Consider the following 13,341-nt stretch of genomic DNA (forward strand, 5'->3'; position numbering starts at 1 on the left):
AACCGTGAATCACATGGTGAAACTGCAGTAGCCTTTAACCACTAGGCCATCCTGCTGGTATTTGTTTTCATGCTTAATTCAGTTTTTCTCATTTCTACACTAACAACACAATTGAGACATTTTGTCTCTATATTAATTTGTGTGCCATGTAGATTTGTTTTTGTAAAGTTCTTATTCGTTGCGAATGAGAAGCTTTGTAAACTCGGGCTCAGTTGTACATATTTATGTATGTTTGTTGAATGGAGAATGGAGAAAAACTGAATTAAGCATGAAAACAAATACCAGCAGGATGGCCTAGTGGTTAAAGGCTACTGCAGTTTCACCATGTGATTCACGGTTCGAATCCCGGTGAAACCTTTGATAACAATACAAAATTGCCTAAGGGGGTTACGTTGGCGGTTTTCGAAATGGTCCATCGCAATATGCCAGTAAATGTTTCTTTCTTTTTAGTTTCTCTTAGAAAACATAATAATTGAAATTCAAATATTATAAGCCGGTGTTAAGCTCATGAATTCTTAAAATATAAGTATAAACTGAACACACCATTAAACAAACATACATAAATATGTACAACTGAGCCCGAGTTTACAAAGCTTCTCATTCGCAACGAATAAGAACTTTACAAAAACAAATCTACATGGCACACAAATTAATATAGAGACAAAATATCTCAATTGTGTTGTTAGTGTAGAAATGAGAAAAACTGAATTAAGCATGAAAACAAATACCAGCAGGATGGCCTAGTGGTTAAAGGCTACTGCAGTTTCACCATGTGATTCACGGTTCGAATCCCGGTGAAACCTTTGATAACATTACAGAATTGCCTGATGATGATTACGTTGGCGGTTTTCGAAATGGTCCATCGCAATATGCCAGTAAATGTTTCTTTCTTTTCAGTTTCTATTAGAAAACATAATAATTGAAATTCAATTATTATAAGCCGGTGTTAAGCTCATGAATTCTTAAAATATAAGTATAAACTGAACACACCATTAAACAAACATACATAAATATGTGCAACTGAGCCCGATTTTACAAAGCTTCTCATTCGCAACGAATAAGAACTTTACAAAAACAAATCTACATGGCACACAAATTAATATAGAGACAAAATGTCTCAATTGTGTTGTTAGTGTAGAAATGAGAAAAACTGAATTAAGCATGAAAACAAATACCAGCAGGATGGCCTAGTGGTTAAAGGCTACTGCAGTGTCACCATGTGATTCACGGTTCGAATCCCGGTGAAACCTTTGATAACATTACAAAATTGCCTGATGATGATTACGTTGGCGGTTTTCGAAATGGTCCATCGCAATATGCCAGTAAATGTTTCTTTCTTTTCAGTTTCTCTTAGAAAACATAATAATTGAAATTCAATTATTATAAGCCGGTGTTAAGCTCATGAATTCTTAAAATATAAGCTTTTTAATTTCCAAATTTAGTAAAATTTCAACTTAAGTCCTTCACTTAAAATTCGGGTCGCACATGTCGGTAGCAGCATCAAAAGACGCGTATTTGCGTCAAGATTTCGAATCCGAAAGCAAGAACTATATTTTTTATCTCGCTTAAAAGTTATTCGCGGAAAACCCGTCGGTACCATTGTCGCTTTTTTCGTTGTTGCAATTAAACAAACGAAAGCATATGAAGGTGGTGAATAGTGTTTCCAGCTCCGCAACAATATCTTTTTATCATGGTAGAACATTATAAGGTGGTAGCACGTCGACATAAATGCAAACAAACATACATTATCAATGTATTTTGGGCTTAAGTGCAGAAAACATACATTTGTCAAAAAAAAAAATAAGAAATCGGACTTTGTAGAGATTTTTATGCTGATGCCAACGGTATATTTCTTTTTCTGTGCAAATCAAAGGTTTTGGGGTAATTCCATGTCAAAAGGCGAAATTATGAATTTTTCAAATCAAAATATCTCCGAAACTAGTGGATGGATTTCAAATTTTGAAAAATCGAAAAATAACTTATAAAAATACCTTTCATCTGATGTATATATATCTTTAACTTTTCTAGTCTTTATTTACCAAAAATTTGAAAAAGCTCTTTTTTGGTGGAAATTTTTAAAATTTAAATTTTAATTCTGCGAAGAACACCTTTCTGCATAGGCGGCCTTCGGCCGCGCTTATAAAAAATAACCCTGGCTGCCGCCGCGGTGATGTCCTTCTGCGTACCTTATGGCGTGGAATTACCCCTATAGTTATTATTTGCACCAAAAAATATTATACGGTTGAACTCACCATAAACACCATTATAGATACTCATATAATTTTTTTTTTTTGACAAATGTATGTATTCTGCACTTAAGCCCAAAATACATTGATAGTGTATGTTTGTTTGCATTTATGTCGACGTGCCACCGCCTTATAATGTTCTACCATGATAAAAAGATATTGTTGCGGAGCTGGCAACAAACACTATTCACCACCTTCACATGTTTTCTTTTGTTTAATTGCAACAACGAAAAAAGCGACAATAGTACCGACGGGTTTTCCGCGAATAACTTTTAAACGAGATAAAAAAATATAGTTTCTGCTTTCGGATTCTGAATCTTGACGCAAATACGCGTCTTTTGATACCGCTATCGACATGTGCAAACCGAATTTTAAGTGCAGGACTTAAGTTCAAATTTTACTAAATTTGGAAATTAAAAAGCTTACATTTCATATACTTAGAGTTTCCTAGAGCTGCGGATTCCATTTTGGTGATTTTTAGGACCCCCTCTACCCCTACAAATCAACAAAAGTTTAAAAATCGTGGCACCTTATATAAAATCCAACCCAACAACTCAAAAGTAGCATGTGCAATTTGCAAATCTGCTTTTTCAATTGAGTCTAGAGGAAAAACTAACATCGAGAGACATTTGGTATCAAATAAACACAAGGATGCCATGAAAGTTACGCAACAATCTTCCATTGACGAATTTCTTATAAAGCAAAGCGCAACAAACGCTGAACTGCAATGTATAGCTAAGGAAATTATATTTGCACATCAATGCGCAAAGCATGATTTAAGTTTTAATGCATCCGATTGCTCCTCCAAATTAATAAAAAAGGTTGTATGATAAAAAGTTTACTTACTTACTTAATTGGCGCTTAACCGTCTAAACGGTTATGGCCGTCCAACAAGGCGCGCCAGTCGCTCCTTCGCTCCGCCAACCGGCGCCAATTGGTCACACCAAGGGAGTTTAAATCGTTTTCCACCTGGTCCTTCCAACGGAGAGGCTTGTTGTTATATTTCATTGGAGTATGGTTTTACGTGACGGGTCCCAAGCCCAGCGCACAACCCGCTCAGCGGGGGTGAAAATATTAATTGGCACGTTTATATAGCGAGCCGCTTGCTCCAAAACAGACGCCCGCTTGCAGCCGCACATAGAGGTGTACAGACGCTGCCGATGAAATCTCCCCCGGCTAGCCCTTAAACCGATTATGTCAGAGTGGCCTAGCCAGGTTGTCGCCTTCTCACATTAGCTCACCGCTAAACGGGTGTTTAGCGGCTACCCAGAGGATACTTGGCCGCAAGCGACCGGCAGTAGTGAGCTGCTTGAACCGCATGCAAAAGAATCGCTCTGGCCATTCCCAGGTGAATGGCGGTCAGAAGCTTTCCCCACTTTCGTGGACTTCTACACACGGCCCCATCCTCCATGATAAAAAGTTTAGTGCTGGTAAAACTAACTTGGAAGCATTGGCGGCCGGGGTTATTGGGCCCCATATATTTTTTTGTGAGTAGTCCTAAATGAACTCAAGATGGCAATTTCTTAACAATTCTGATAGACAATTTAAACAGAAAAGGTGTTAAGCTCTTACTAATCCTTGTAAGATGCTTCAACTTCGAATCCGGTGTAAAGATCAAAATTCTTCATTTCAGTGACACACCAGGCGAAACATCGGACGTTTTAACAGAAGAGAAAATTTCAACCGCGTTACAGAAATATAATTTTACCAAAAAAGTGATTTCTTTATCAACCGATAATTCCAATAAAAATTTTGGTGGTGGAGCTACAACCGGCAATCGGACGAATATTGCAATTGTATGAGCGCTCAAAATTTACTTTGGCGAAGTAAATAATTGTCCGAATGTGATTAAATCTTATTTTAGTAACCCTATGAACGAAATTTATACATTGGTCTTACATGGAAGCCTCTACATTTTTCAGAATGCAATTTTAGTTGTTGAAGCTGATGAAATAAGTGCCTCTGAAATTTTTTATGTTTGCACTGACTCGAAGAAAAGAAATTTATATTTTTTTTGCAGCAAAGCAAAGATGTTTAAAATTTCGGCGTGAGCTTCCTAATTCTGAAAAGGATTTCTTAAAAAATTATGTCTTGAACTGCTATGACAAAGCAATTAGTTATTTAACTACATGGCAGAGCAATTTGGAGAAGTATCTAAATTTAGGTGGATTGAAATTGATGCAGATTTCAAATGGGAAGACGTTGAAATTAGTATAAGCGTAATTACGAAGCATAGTTTCGTTCAGGAGTTTAACAGCGATAGAATATTCGATAAAATTGCACTAGTCAATGCTATTATAAAACCTGAAAAAGGAACAGAAAAATGGCAAGCACTAACCTGTGTAGACAGATGTAATAGCTGAGATAGCAGAGCTAAGTCATATTAAAATAATAAATTTAAAAAAATAGTGGAGTTTGCTTTGTGCATTCCAGGGACATCTTCCGCAGTATAGTGTGCATTTTCCCTTGCGAAATATCAATGGTTCGAGGAACGTGGTCGAATGCGTATTGCAGTTTTGGCGGAGTTATTGAATATTCATATAAACACTGACGAGGACTGTTCAGCGTTCTACGATAAAATAAAAACTAATATTCAGCTACTAAAACGAACTGCTTCAGCAGAAAAGTATGAGTAGATATTAAAAATCATAAAATGGATTTAAAAAAATAGACGGGTAGTCGCGTAAAATGTTTGCTGGGTTTACTTTCTATATTTTGTTTTGCGATAGTTTTTAAATGAAATCACAGTACCTGTAATACAAGCTTTCAAACCCATTTGTGAGAACTAAGTACTGGTCTCTTTTGCTTTGTTAATTCAAATAAGTGAACTGCTTTTCTGATGTGATAAGCTTACATACATGTAAGTTATCTCACCTGTAATACCAATACTGACCAATGGAGCTCCCTTTACTCACGCTGCCAGGCATGTGACCGTATTGTTCCACTTACTAGCTTCGCTGACGCGGCACACGCGCAACCACCGATCAGGCCAGGTATTGAAATTATTGAAATCATGGGAAGAAAATAAACGCAAAAAACTCTGAAAAAAACCAAATACTCCAATGATGACAATAAAATTTGTTCAAATATAGCCTTTATATCTCGTTACAGCATGAATGCGGACGAATTCAAGAAATCCATGACGAAAATAAATGGCGCAGTGAATGCTACTTAGAAGATTCGAGGAACGGCTCAAAGGTGTAGACTTGAAAAACAACGATGAGTCCTTACAAGTACTCTTTGAGAATCTCGCAAGGCTAGAGAGCCAGGAAGATGAGGTTAGCAGGCAGTCTGCGGACCCAGAAACACGTCCAGTGGGGGAGCCACTGACAAGTCCTCGGGCGGAAGATGAACTTAGGGAAATTTCTAAATTGCGAGATTGTGTGAAAGAGCTGCAAGTGTTCGATGGATCCAAGGAACATTAATCCTCCTGGGTCTATAGCGTAGAGCAGGTTCTAAACGACTACCAGGTCGTACGGCACAAGCCTGTAATGGCACCACTAACGATATGGCAACGCATATTAAAAGTATGCAATATCGATAGTGGGCTGGCAATGCCGTCGTTCCGAATGGAACGCATACAACGGCATAGCGAAAATTTGGAAAGCCAAATTAATATAGATACACGCTTAAGGAGCACGGTTCACTCTCGAATCATTTTTGCTCCCAAATATTTTTAAAAGACAGTTGGTAAAAGTTATACAAAAAAGTGAGTGTAAAGTCAATAATATTTTCATTGTTTGGAAATTTGAGCACAAGTCTGAAATTACAGAAGGGTTGGAGAAACTGATTGAAATTTGAGCTATACCAGCGACGACAACATCGAAAGCGGAAATATTGAGAACGCCAGCACTTATCATTGCGTAGCAATGTTGGCTAGGATAAGAAAGAGTAAGTTGCTAGATGGCGACCGTGACTCGTGCCGCAAAATGGCGATCAGGCGCAAGAAAAAGTGTGGAGCCAGAAACGTGGCCTATACTGGCAACTAGCCAAGGCAAAAAAGGCCCTTTTCATTTTTATAAAAAAAAAAAATTCAAAATTCTTTAAGAATAAACAAATTTAAAAATCTTTAAAATTATCTGAAAATTGAAAAATTACACAAACAAAATTTAAAAACATTCAAAAAAAAACATACAAAAAAATTTAAAAACTTAAAAACCCTACAAAAAAAAATTTTAAAAATTGAAAAAACTACAAAAAAAAATTATAAAAATTCGAAATTAAAAGAAAAAGTTAAATGCTGTAAAAGCAATAATGAACTAAATTTTTTCTACTTACAAATTTTTCAAAAAAAAAATGTTTCATACGTTACATATGGTGGTGGTACAGTAAAGTGCAAAAAAAATAATACATAAAACTAATTTATACGGAGGTAATAAAAATAAGCGAAATAACTAAATAACTTTTTGTAAAGAAAAACGCAGAGACAATCTACAAATATAACATAATCTAAAAAAAACTATCCAAAACAGAGGTAAACTACAAATTATTAAGAACGGAAAAATCTACAAAATTAATACACGAAATAATTTGTAAATAGCGGAATTAATATATAAATTGAAACTATAAATCAAAAAACAGTACACAGCGGGCCTAAAAAACTGTTACCATGTGCCACTATTAAATATACATATGTAAATTGATATGTACATCTAACGGCGCCTAACATCAACGATACCATAGCGGCGCAGAAGCAAACATCAGCAGCAGCAGAACGCCAGCAGAGGAAAAGTACCGACAGAGAAGGCAATCAGCAACAACATATATGAGTACAGTCTAGCAGCGGATAGCGGAATTTCAAACACGGGTATGGCGCACAGTGTGCACACAACACATTATATGTACACGTAGACAACTACAAAACTTTTCAAATTATAAATTTATAATCTTTAAACCTATTTTCTCTTTGAAATACATGATAGTTTTTGAAATCTTTACTCTATCATAATATAAATTTGTAGCTTTTTATATCTTTACTCTATCATAATAAGACACTGTACAATATGTAGCTATTATTACTATTTTTCAAACAAAATTTATTATTATTAAAACATTACATAACACAAAAAAGATTATGAAAAAAAAGCAAAAAAAACAAATACATTTATAAAAATTTTCTATTCATTTCAAAATAGAATGGGTCACAGTGGGACAAAACCAAACTTAAAATTTAATTCAATGCTTTCGGTCAAGTAAATTTCCCTTTTCTACTTTTTACCATTCGGCAATTTCAACCGTTTTATCACAACTTCAAAAACGTGCAAAATTCAATTCCGTTGATTCTAACTACAAATTATAAAAATAAAAACTTCTAATAATTGTAAACTTTCACAAAACCTTAATTTGCTTAATCTTCATTGTTTTTTTGGTTTTTGCCCAACTCACCAATCTACGTGTGGACGTTTTTAAGCGTAACAATTTATTTTGCCAACACAAATACGAGATTTTTGTTTTTTGGAAATACCGTGCGTCCGTAAACAAACATACATATGTTTTTTGCATAAAGCGGTGGTTCCGTAAATAACCACACTTTTTTTTTATCCCAGTGCGTCCGAGGACATTTATATTACAAGTTTGAAAAGATGCGGTGCCCCCGTATCTATAAAAATAAAAGCCATACAATTTTGATCAAAACGGTGCGTCCGTAATAAGACAAACACATTGAGATTTTTTAAGAAAGCGGTACGTTCGTTATCAGCAGCAAGTTTTTTCTACCAACATAAAATATTTTTCTTTGAAATCAAATTAAATAAATTAAATTAATTAATTAAGTAATATACATTCAACTTAAATATTCAGTATCTCATTAAATTGTCGGATAATTCTTTCAATTCCACATCAACATTCAATGCAATTTCAATTTCTGTTAAACTTTCGTAAGTAAATTCTATAAATTCGAATTTAAATCAGGCTAAATATTTCTTCATTGCTTTCTACTACATATGTTTCTTAGAAACAAGAAAGTAGTTCCCAGAATTTCAGAGCAAGACCCAGATTCCGGAAATTCAGATTCCAATTCCAAAAATTTTAATTCCGAAAGTTCCGATTCCGAAAATCTCGATTTTAAAAGCCCAGTTTCCGAAGGCTCAACCACATATTCGCCAAGTACCATCAAAAACCTTGTTGTTGGACTTTCTTTGTCCGGAGAATTTCACGGATTTGAGGAATTGCCCGAAACAAATTTTTCAAATCCTCCTAATTCCGATACAAATATGGCAACTCCTGAGGAAAAAAGATTGTTTATCAGCATGTGTGCTGGTAATATGCGTGAAAATTATAGCGGTGAAGCCCTGGATCTTGAATCTTTCATTAATAAAATTGAGTTAATCGAAGAATTTGTCGACGAAAATTTAACTGGCACTTGTATTTCATATATTAAATCCAAACTCGATGGTAAAGCTCGAGAAACGATACCAACTCAAATACTTTCAGTTAATGATATAAAAATAGCATTACGTAACCGTATAAAACCCGACAACTCCAAAGTTGTGGCCGGAAAAATTGCGGCTTTGCAAGTTAATAATAATAATTACACCGATTCTTTAGAGCGTTCGCTCATTATCGAAGGGATAACTCAGGCCAAAGCCCATGAAATGGCCAACGAGCAAACAGTTAACGTTTGTCGATTGAACGCAAAAACCAGTTTAGTCAAATCAATCCTCGCTTCAACCAATTTTTCTGATTCCAAGGACGTAGTAGCTAAACTGATTGTAGAGCAATCAAATGAAATAAAATAACGCCAAGTTTTAGCATTTAGGGCGCGGAACAATAACAATTTCAGAAATTTTCAAAGTAATAACCGAGGTCGAAACTTCCAAAATCAAAGTCGTAACTTTAACAATTATAGACAAAATAGACCATCTTTTAGTAACAGTAACTATGGCAACAACTTCAATCGCGGCAATCAAAGGCAAAATTTCCGTTCCGGCGGCGGAAATCGGCATCAGTCTAATAATAATAATAGCAACAATAGTCGTACTAGCAATACTAATGGTTCTAACACTTCCAATAATAGAGCTAGAAATGCAAGTGTCCGGACTTTAAACAGGGAAGCCCCTCAGGAGCGAACACTGAGGGAGGATGAGACAAATTACTAACTGATTCAGCTCACAGTTTTTCTTCTAAAAACGTTTATTGTCTTAACTTAAATTATTCTGATTTTATACAATTAAATATTACTGGCTCTGACAAATTTTGTACATTTTTAGTCGACACACAAGCCGACATTTCGTTAATTAAAATTTCTTCTCTCAATAAAAATTCGTCAATTAATAGCAATGATACAATTAATATTACTGGAGTAACTACAGATACAGTTTCTACATTAGGTACGTTTACAACTAACTTACAATTTTCAAATTTTTATATCAAACATACGTTGCACGTGGTAGAAAAGGATTTCAACATTCCATCAGATGGAATTCTTGGTAAGGATTTCTTAAAATCAAATAATATCGCATTTATTCAGCTATGCAACAAATTGCATTTCCTTCTGGATAGGCAATGAAAAGATCGCACTTCCCATCCTTCACGGAATGGAAAGCGATACATGTGTTATACAGAATAAGAACTGAGTTCGCCAAAAGGTCTCTTGAATATTTAGGGTATAAAATGTATAATGAGTTACCTTCTGATTTGAAAGACTGTGAAAATATTAGTAAGTTCAAAGAAAAATTGTTTATATATTGTACGTCACTAAATGTGACATAAGTATTTATGTTTAATCTCTTATTTTAACCTAAACTAGGTCTTAAAGACCGTAATAATAAATAAAAAAAAAAAAAAAAAAATAAAAAAAATAAAAATAAAAAAATACCACCTCGTTGCGAAGTTTATAGAACTTTCGCTTTGGAAAAAGACTCACAACCACTTTTCGTGGATTCTCAAGAGATTTCTGACGGAGTTTTCACAGCGAAATGTATAGTTGATACTAGTAATCCGATCATTAAAGTAATAAACATCACAAATAGCATAAAATACGTAAACAACTGCAACATTCAAACCGAAAAACTTTCTAATTATCACGTTTATAAAATCAATAAACCAGTAAAACCAGATAGTCGTATTAAATAACTTAAAACATTTTAGAAAAACAAATACCTAATTATGCTGAAAATAAGCTTATTAACTTATGTTTACAATATTTCGATATTTTTGCGCTAGACAATGATAAAATGACAATAAACTATTTTTATGAACAAAAACTAAGACTAAACGATACGACGCCAGTATACATTAAAAATTACCGCCTACCGTACTCTCAGCGCGAAGAAATAAATAAACCGGTTAATACATTGTTGGAAAACGATCTGATCGAAAATAGTTGTTCGAATTATAACATTCCCTTGATTTTGGTACCGAAAAAAGACCTAAATGGCCAAAAATCGTATAGAATGTGCGTTGACTTTAGGGCTGTAAATAAAAAGTTAATTGCCGATAAATTTCCTTTGGCACGTGTAGACGATATTTTGGATAACCTTGGCCGTGCGAAATTCTTTTTTACTTTAGATCTTTTTTCGGGTTTTCACCAAATTCCACTTCACAAAGATTCGAGAGATATAACATCATTTAGTACAGATCGCGGAGCTTTTCGTTGGAAAGTCTTACCGTTTGGTCTAAACGTTGCTCCTAATTCCTTTTCAAGAATGATGTCAATAGCATTTTCCGGTATTTCACCCAACCAACCATTTAAAAAATTTAGAAACAGTTTTCGAGACATGCAGAAAGTTTAATTTACGGCTTAACCCTATCAAATGCAATTTTCTAAGATCTGAGGTAACATTTTTAGGGCATAAATGCTCAGCTAAAGGTCTATTACCTGACGATTCGAAAATAGAAGCGATTAAAAAATATTCTAAACCCCGTGACAAAGATGCAGTTAGAAGATTCGTTGCATTTGCCACCTATTATAGGAGGTTTGTACCAAATGTCACTACTTTAGCAGCACCATTAAACCGTTTGAACCGAAAAAATGTAGAATTTAACTGGCATACTTCATGTGAATTAGCTTTCGAAAAACTTAAGCGCAGCCTAATGTCACCAAAACTATTGCAATATCCAGACTTCACTAACGAATTTTTAATAACAGTAGATGCTTCAAAGAATGGTTGTGGTGCGATACTTGGCCAAAATCACAATGGTAACGATTTACCAATTTGTTTCGCTTCAAAAGCATTCAGCAAATCAGAACAAAATAAAGCAATTATAGAACTAGAACTTTTGTCAATATACTTTGCAATTAAACAGTTTCGACCATATGTCTATGGTACACATTTCAAAGTTAGATCACACCATCAAATATAAATTATGATAGAAATGGTAAAATTAAAAATATACAAATATGCGCACATTTAAAACATAAAAAGCTCGAGTTACTTAATTTTCCGTTTGCTAACAAAATAGCTAATCTAGATGAGCTACTTTTGAGGTTGGAACGAAAGGCCGCCAATCACAATATTAAGAAAATAGAATGACAAAAGGATGATAAACTTTTTCATCACTTTAGCATTACAAAATTTAAAGATACCGGGAATAAGATTTTAAAACCTTTAACTATTATATTAACAGAACCAGTTGGGACAGTAACTGACGAAGACAAGAAAATTAAACACATGCAAATTTACCACAATGATCCGATATCAGGCGGTCATTTCGGAAACAAGAACTTATACGCGAAAATACGCACTAAATACTACTGGAAAAATATGACACGCGACATTGCCAAGTTTGTTAAGAATTGCGAAAAATGCCTATTAAACAAAGTAAAACCAAAAATTAAAGAGAACATGGTTGCAAGCCTTTTGAAATTGTCGTTATAGACACGATAAGACCTTTGCCTGAATCAAACAATGGAAATAATTTCGCTATTACCATGATGTGCGATTCAACCAAATACCTAGTTACAATAGCTATACCAGATAAAACTGCAAAAACAGTTACATCTGCAATTCTCGAAGGTTTTGTCTTAACCTATTGCATAATGAAATCAATAAAGTCCGATATAAAAAAAAAGTCCGATTTAGGGACAGAATTTAAAAATGAAATTTTCTCGGAATTGACCAAGCTTTTAAAAATCAATTACAATTTTTCTACACCCTACCATCACGAAACCGTTGGTACCATCGAAAGAAACCACCGAGTATTTAATGAGTACTTACGAGCTTACCTTAATGATAATTTTCCTGAGTGGATGTCTATCTAAAATACTTTACATTTCTGCATAATACAACCCCACTACCTTGCAAATGAGTTAACAAAAGAAAAAATTAATAGCGAAGTAAAATACAGAATGCAAAAGTCTCATATTTTAGCAAAAGAACTTATTGAAAAACATAAACAAAGAAATAAAAAACAGTACGATAGAGATGCTCGCTCAGTAAATGTAAACAAAAATGATATGGTACTAGTTCGAAAAGAGCCTCGTGATAAACACAAAAATGTATATAAAGGTCCATACAAAGTGACTGAGGTAGACGGTGTTAATGTAAAGATTTTTGATAAAGCTAAAAACAAAGAAAAAACCATTCATAAAAATCGTACACAAAAATTACTTAAAGAAATTAATAAATGAATTCTAATTATATTTAATCAGATTGAAGATGTTATAAATATTAAATTTTCTTTTTCAAACCATGAAAAACGGTTAGGTACTATTAGGTAGGTAGGTTGAACTGGCCGGTCCATGAGGACCTCACATAGACTGATTGAGTCCGTAGTGTTACCAGAAGTTTGTTTTAACGACCAAACTGAAAAACCCTATCAAAAACCAGGACCTATGTTATAAAATAACTCCGTCCTCTTGGCAAATACTAGAAGCTTCCTAGGACTTAAGCCACTTGCTGCTTCTAGATCTGACAGCTGTATCACTCCTAATAGCTGGAGTCTTAGCCTGGCAAGTGCAGGGCACGAGCACAGATCGTGCTCGATCGTTTCCTCCTCCAACCCGCACTTCCTACACCTGCTATCACTGACCAAGCCTAATTTAAAGGCATGTGACGCCACAAGGCAGTGTCCAGTCAGAATACCCGTCATGAGTCTACAGTCCTCTCTTTTTAATGATAGAAGCAACTGTGTTAGTCTAAGGTTGTAAGACCTA

At 34.6% G+C, this 13,341-nt stretch overlaps 1 protein-coding gene across 6 annotated transcripts in view; it reads right to left on the reverse strand.

Annotated features, from left to right (window-relative positions):
- Window positions 1-10,871, reverse strand: part of LOC137236879 (protein eva-1) — a 3,007,131-nt gene extending 2,996,260 nt beyond the window's left edge. The window contains exon 1 of one of the 6 annotated variants that reach the window (XM_067759962.1): window positions 10,854-10,871. The gene's annotated coding sequence lies outside the window, so the exon portion shown is untranslated. Of the gene's footprint in view, window positions 1-3,092; window positions 3,189-10,065; window positions 10,222-10,346; window positions 10,462-10,853 lie in introns of those variants that run through there. The other 5 variants (XM_067759959.1, XM_067759961.1, XM_067759957.1 and 2 more) reach the window with 5 other exon arrangements.
- Window positions 10,872-13,341: the final 2,470 nt, after the last annotated feature.

This window comes from Eurosta solidaginis, chromosome 1, assembly GCF_040869045.1.
Source record: "Eurosta solidaginis isolate ZX-2024a chromosome 1, ASM4086904v1, whole genome shotgun sequence".
In the NCBI taxonomy this organism is placed as follows: Eukaryota; Metazoa; Arthropoda; class Insecta; order Diptera; family Tephritidae; genus Eurosta; species Eurosta solidaginis.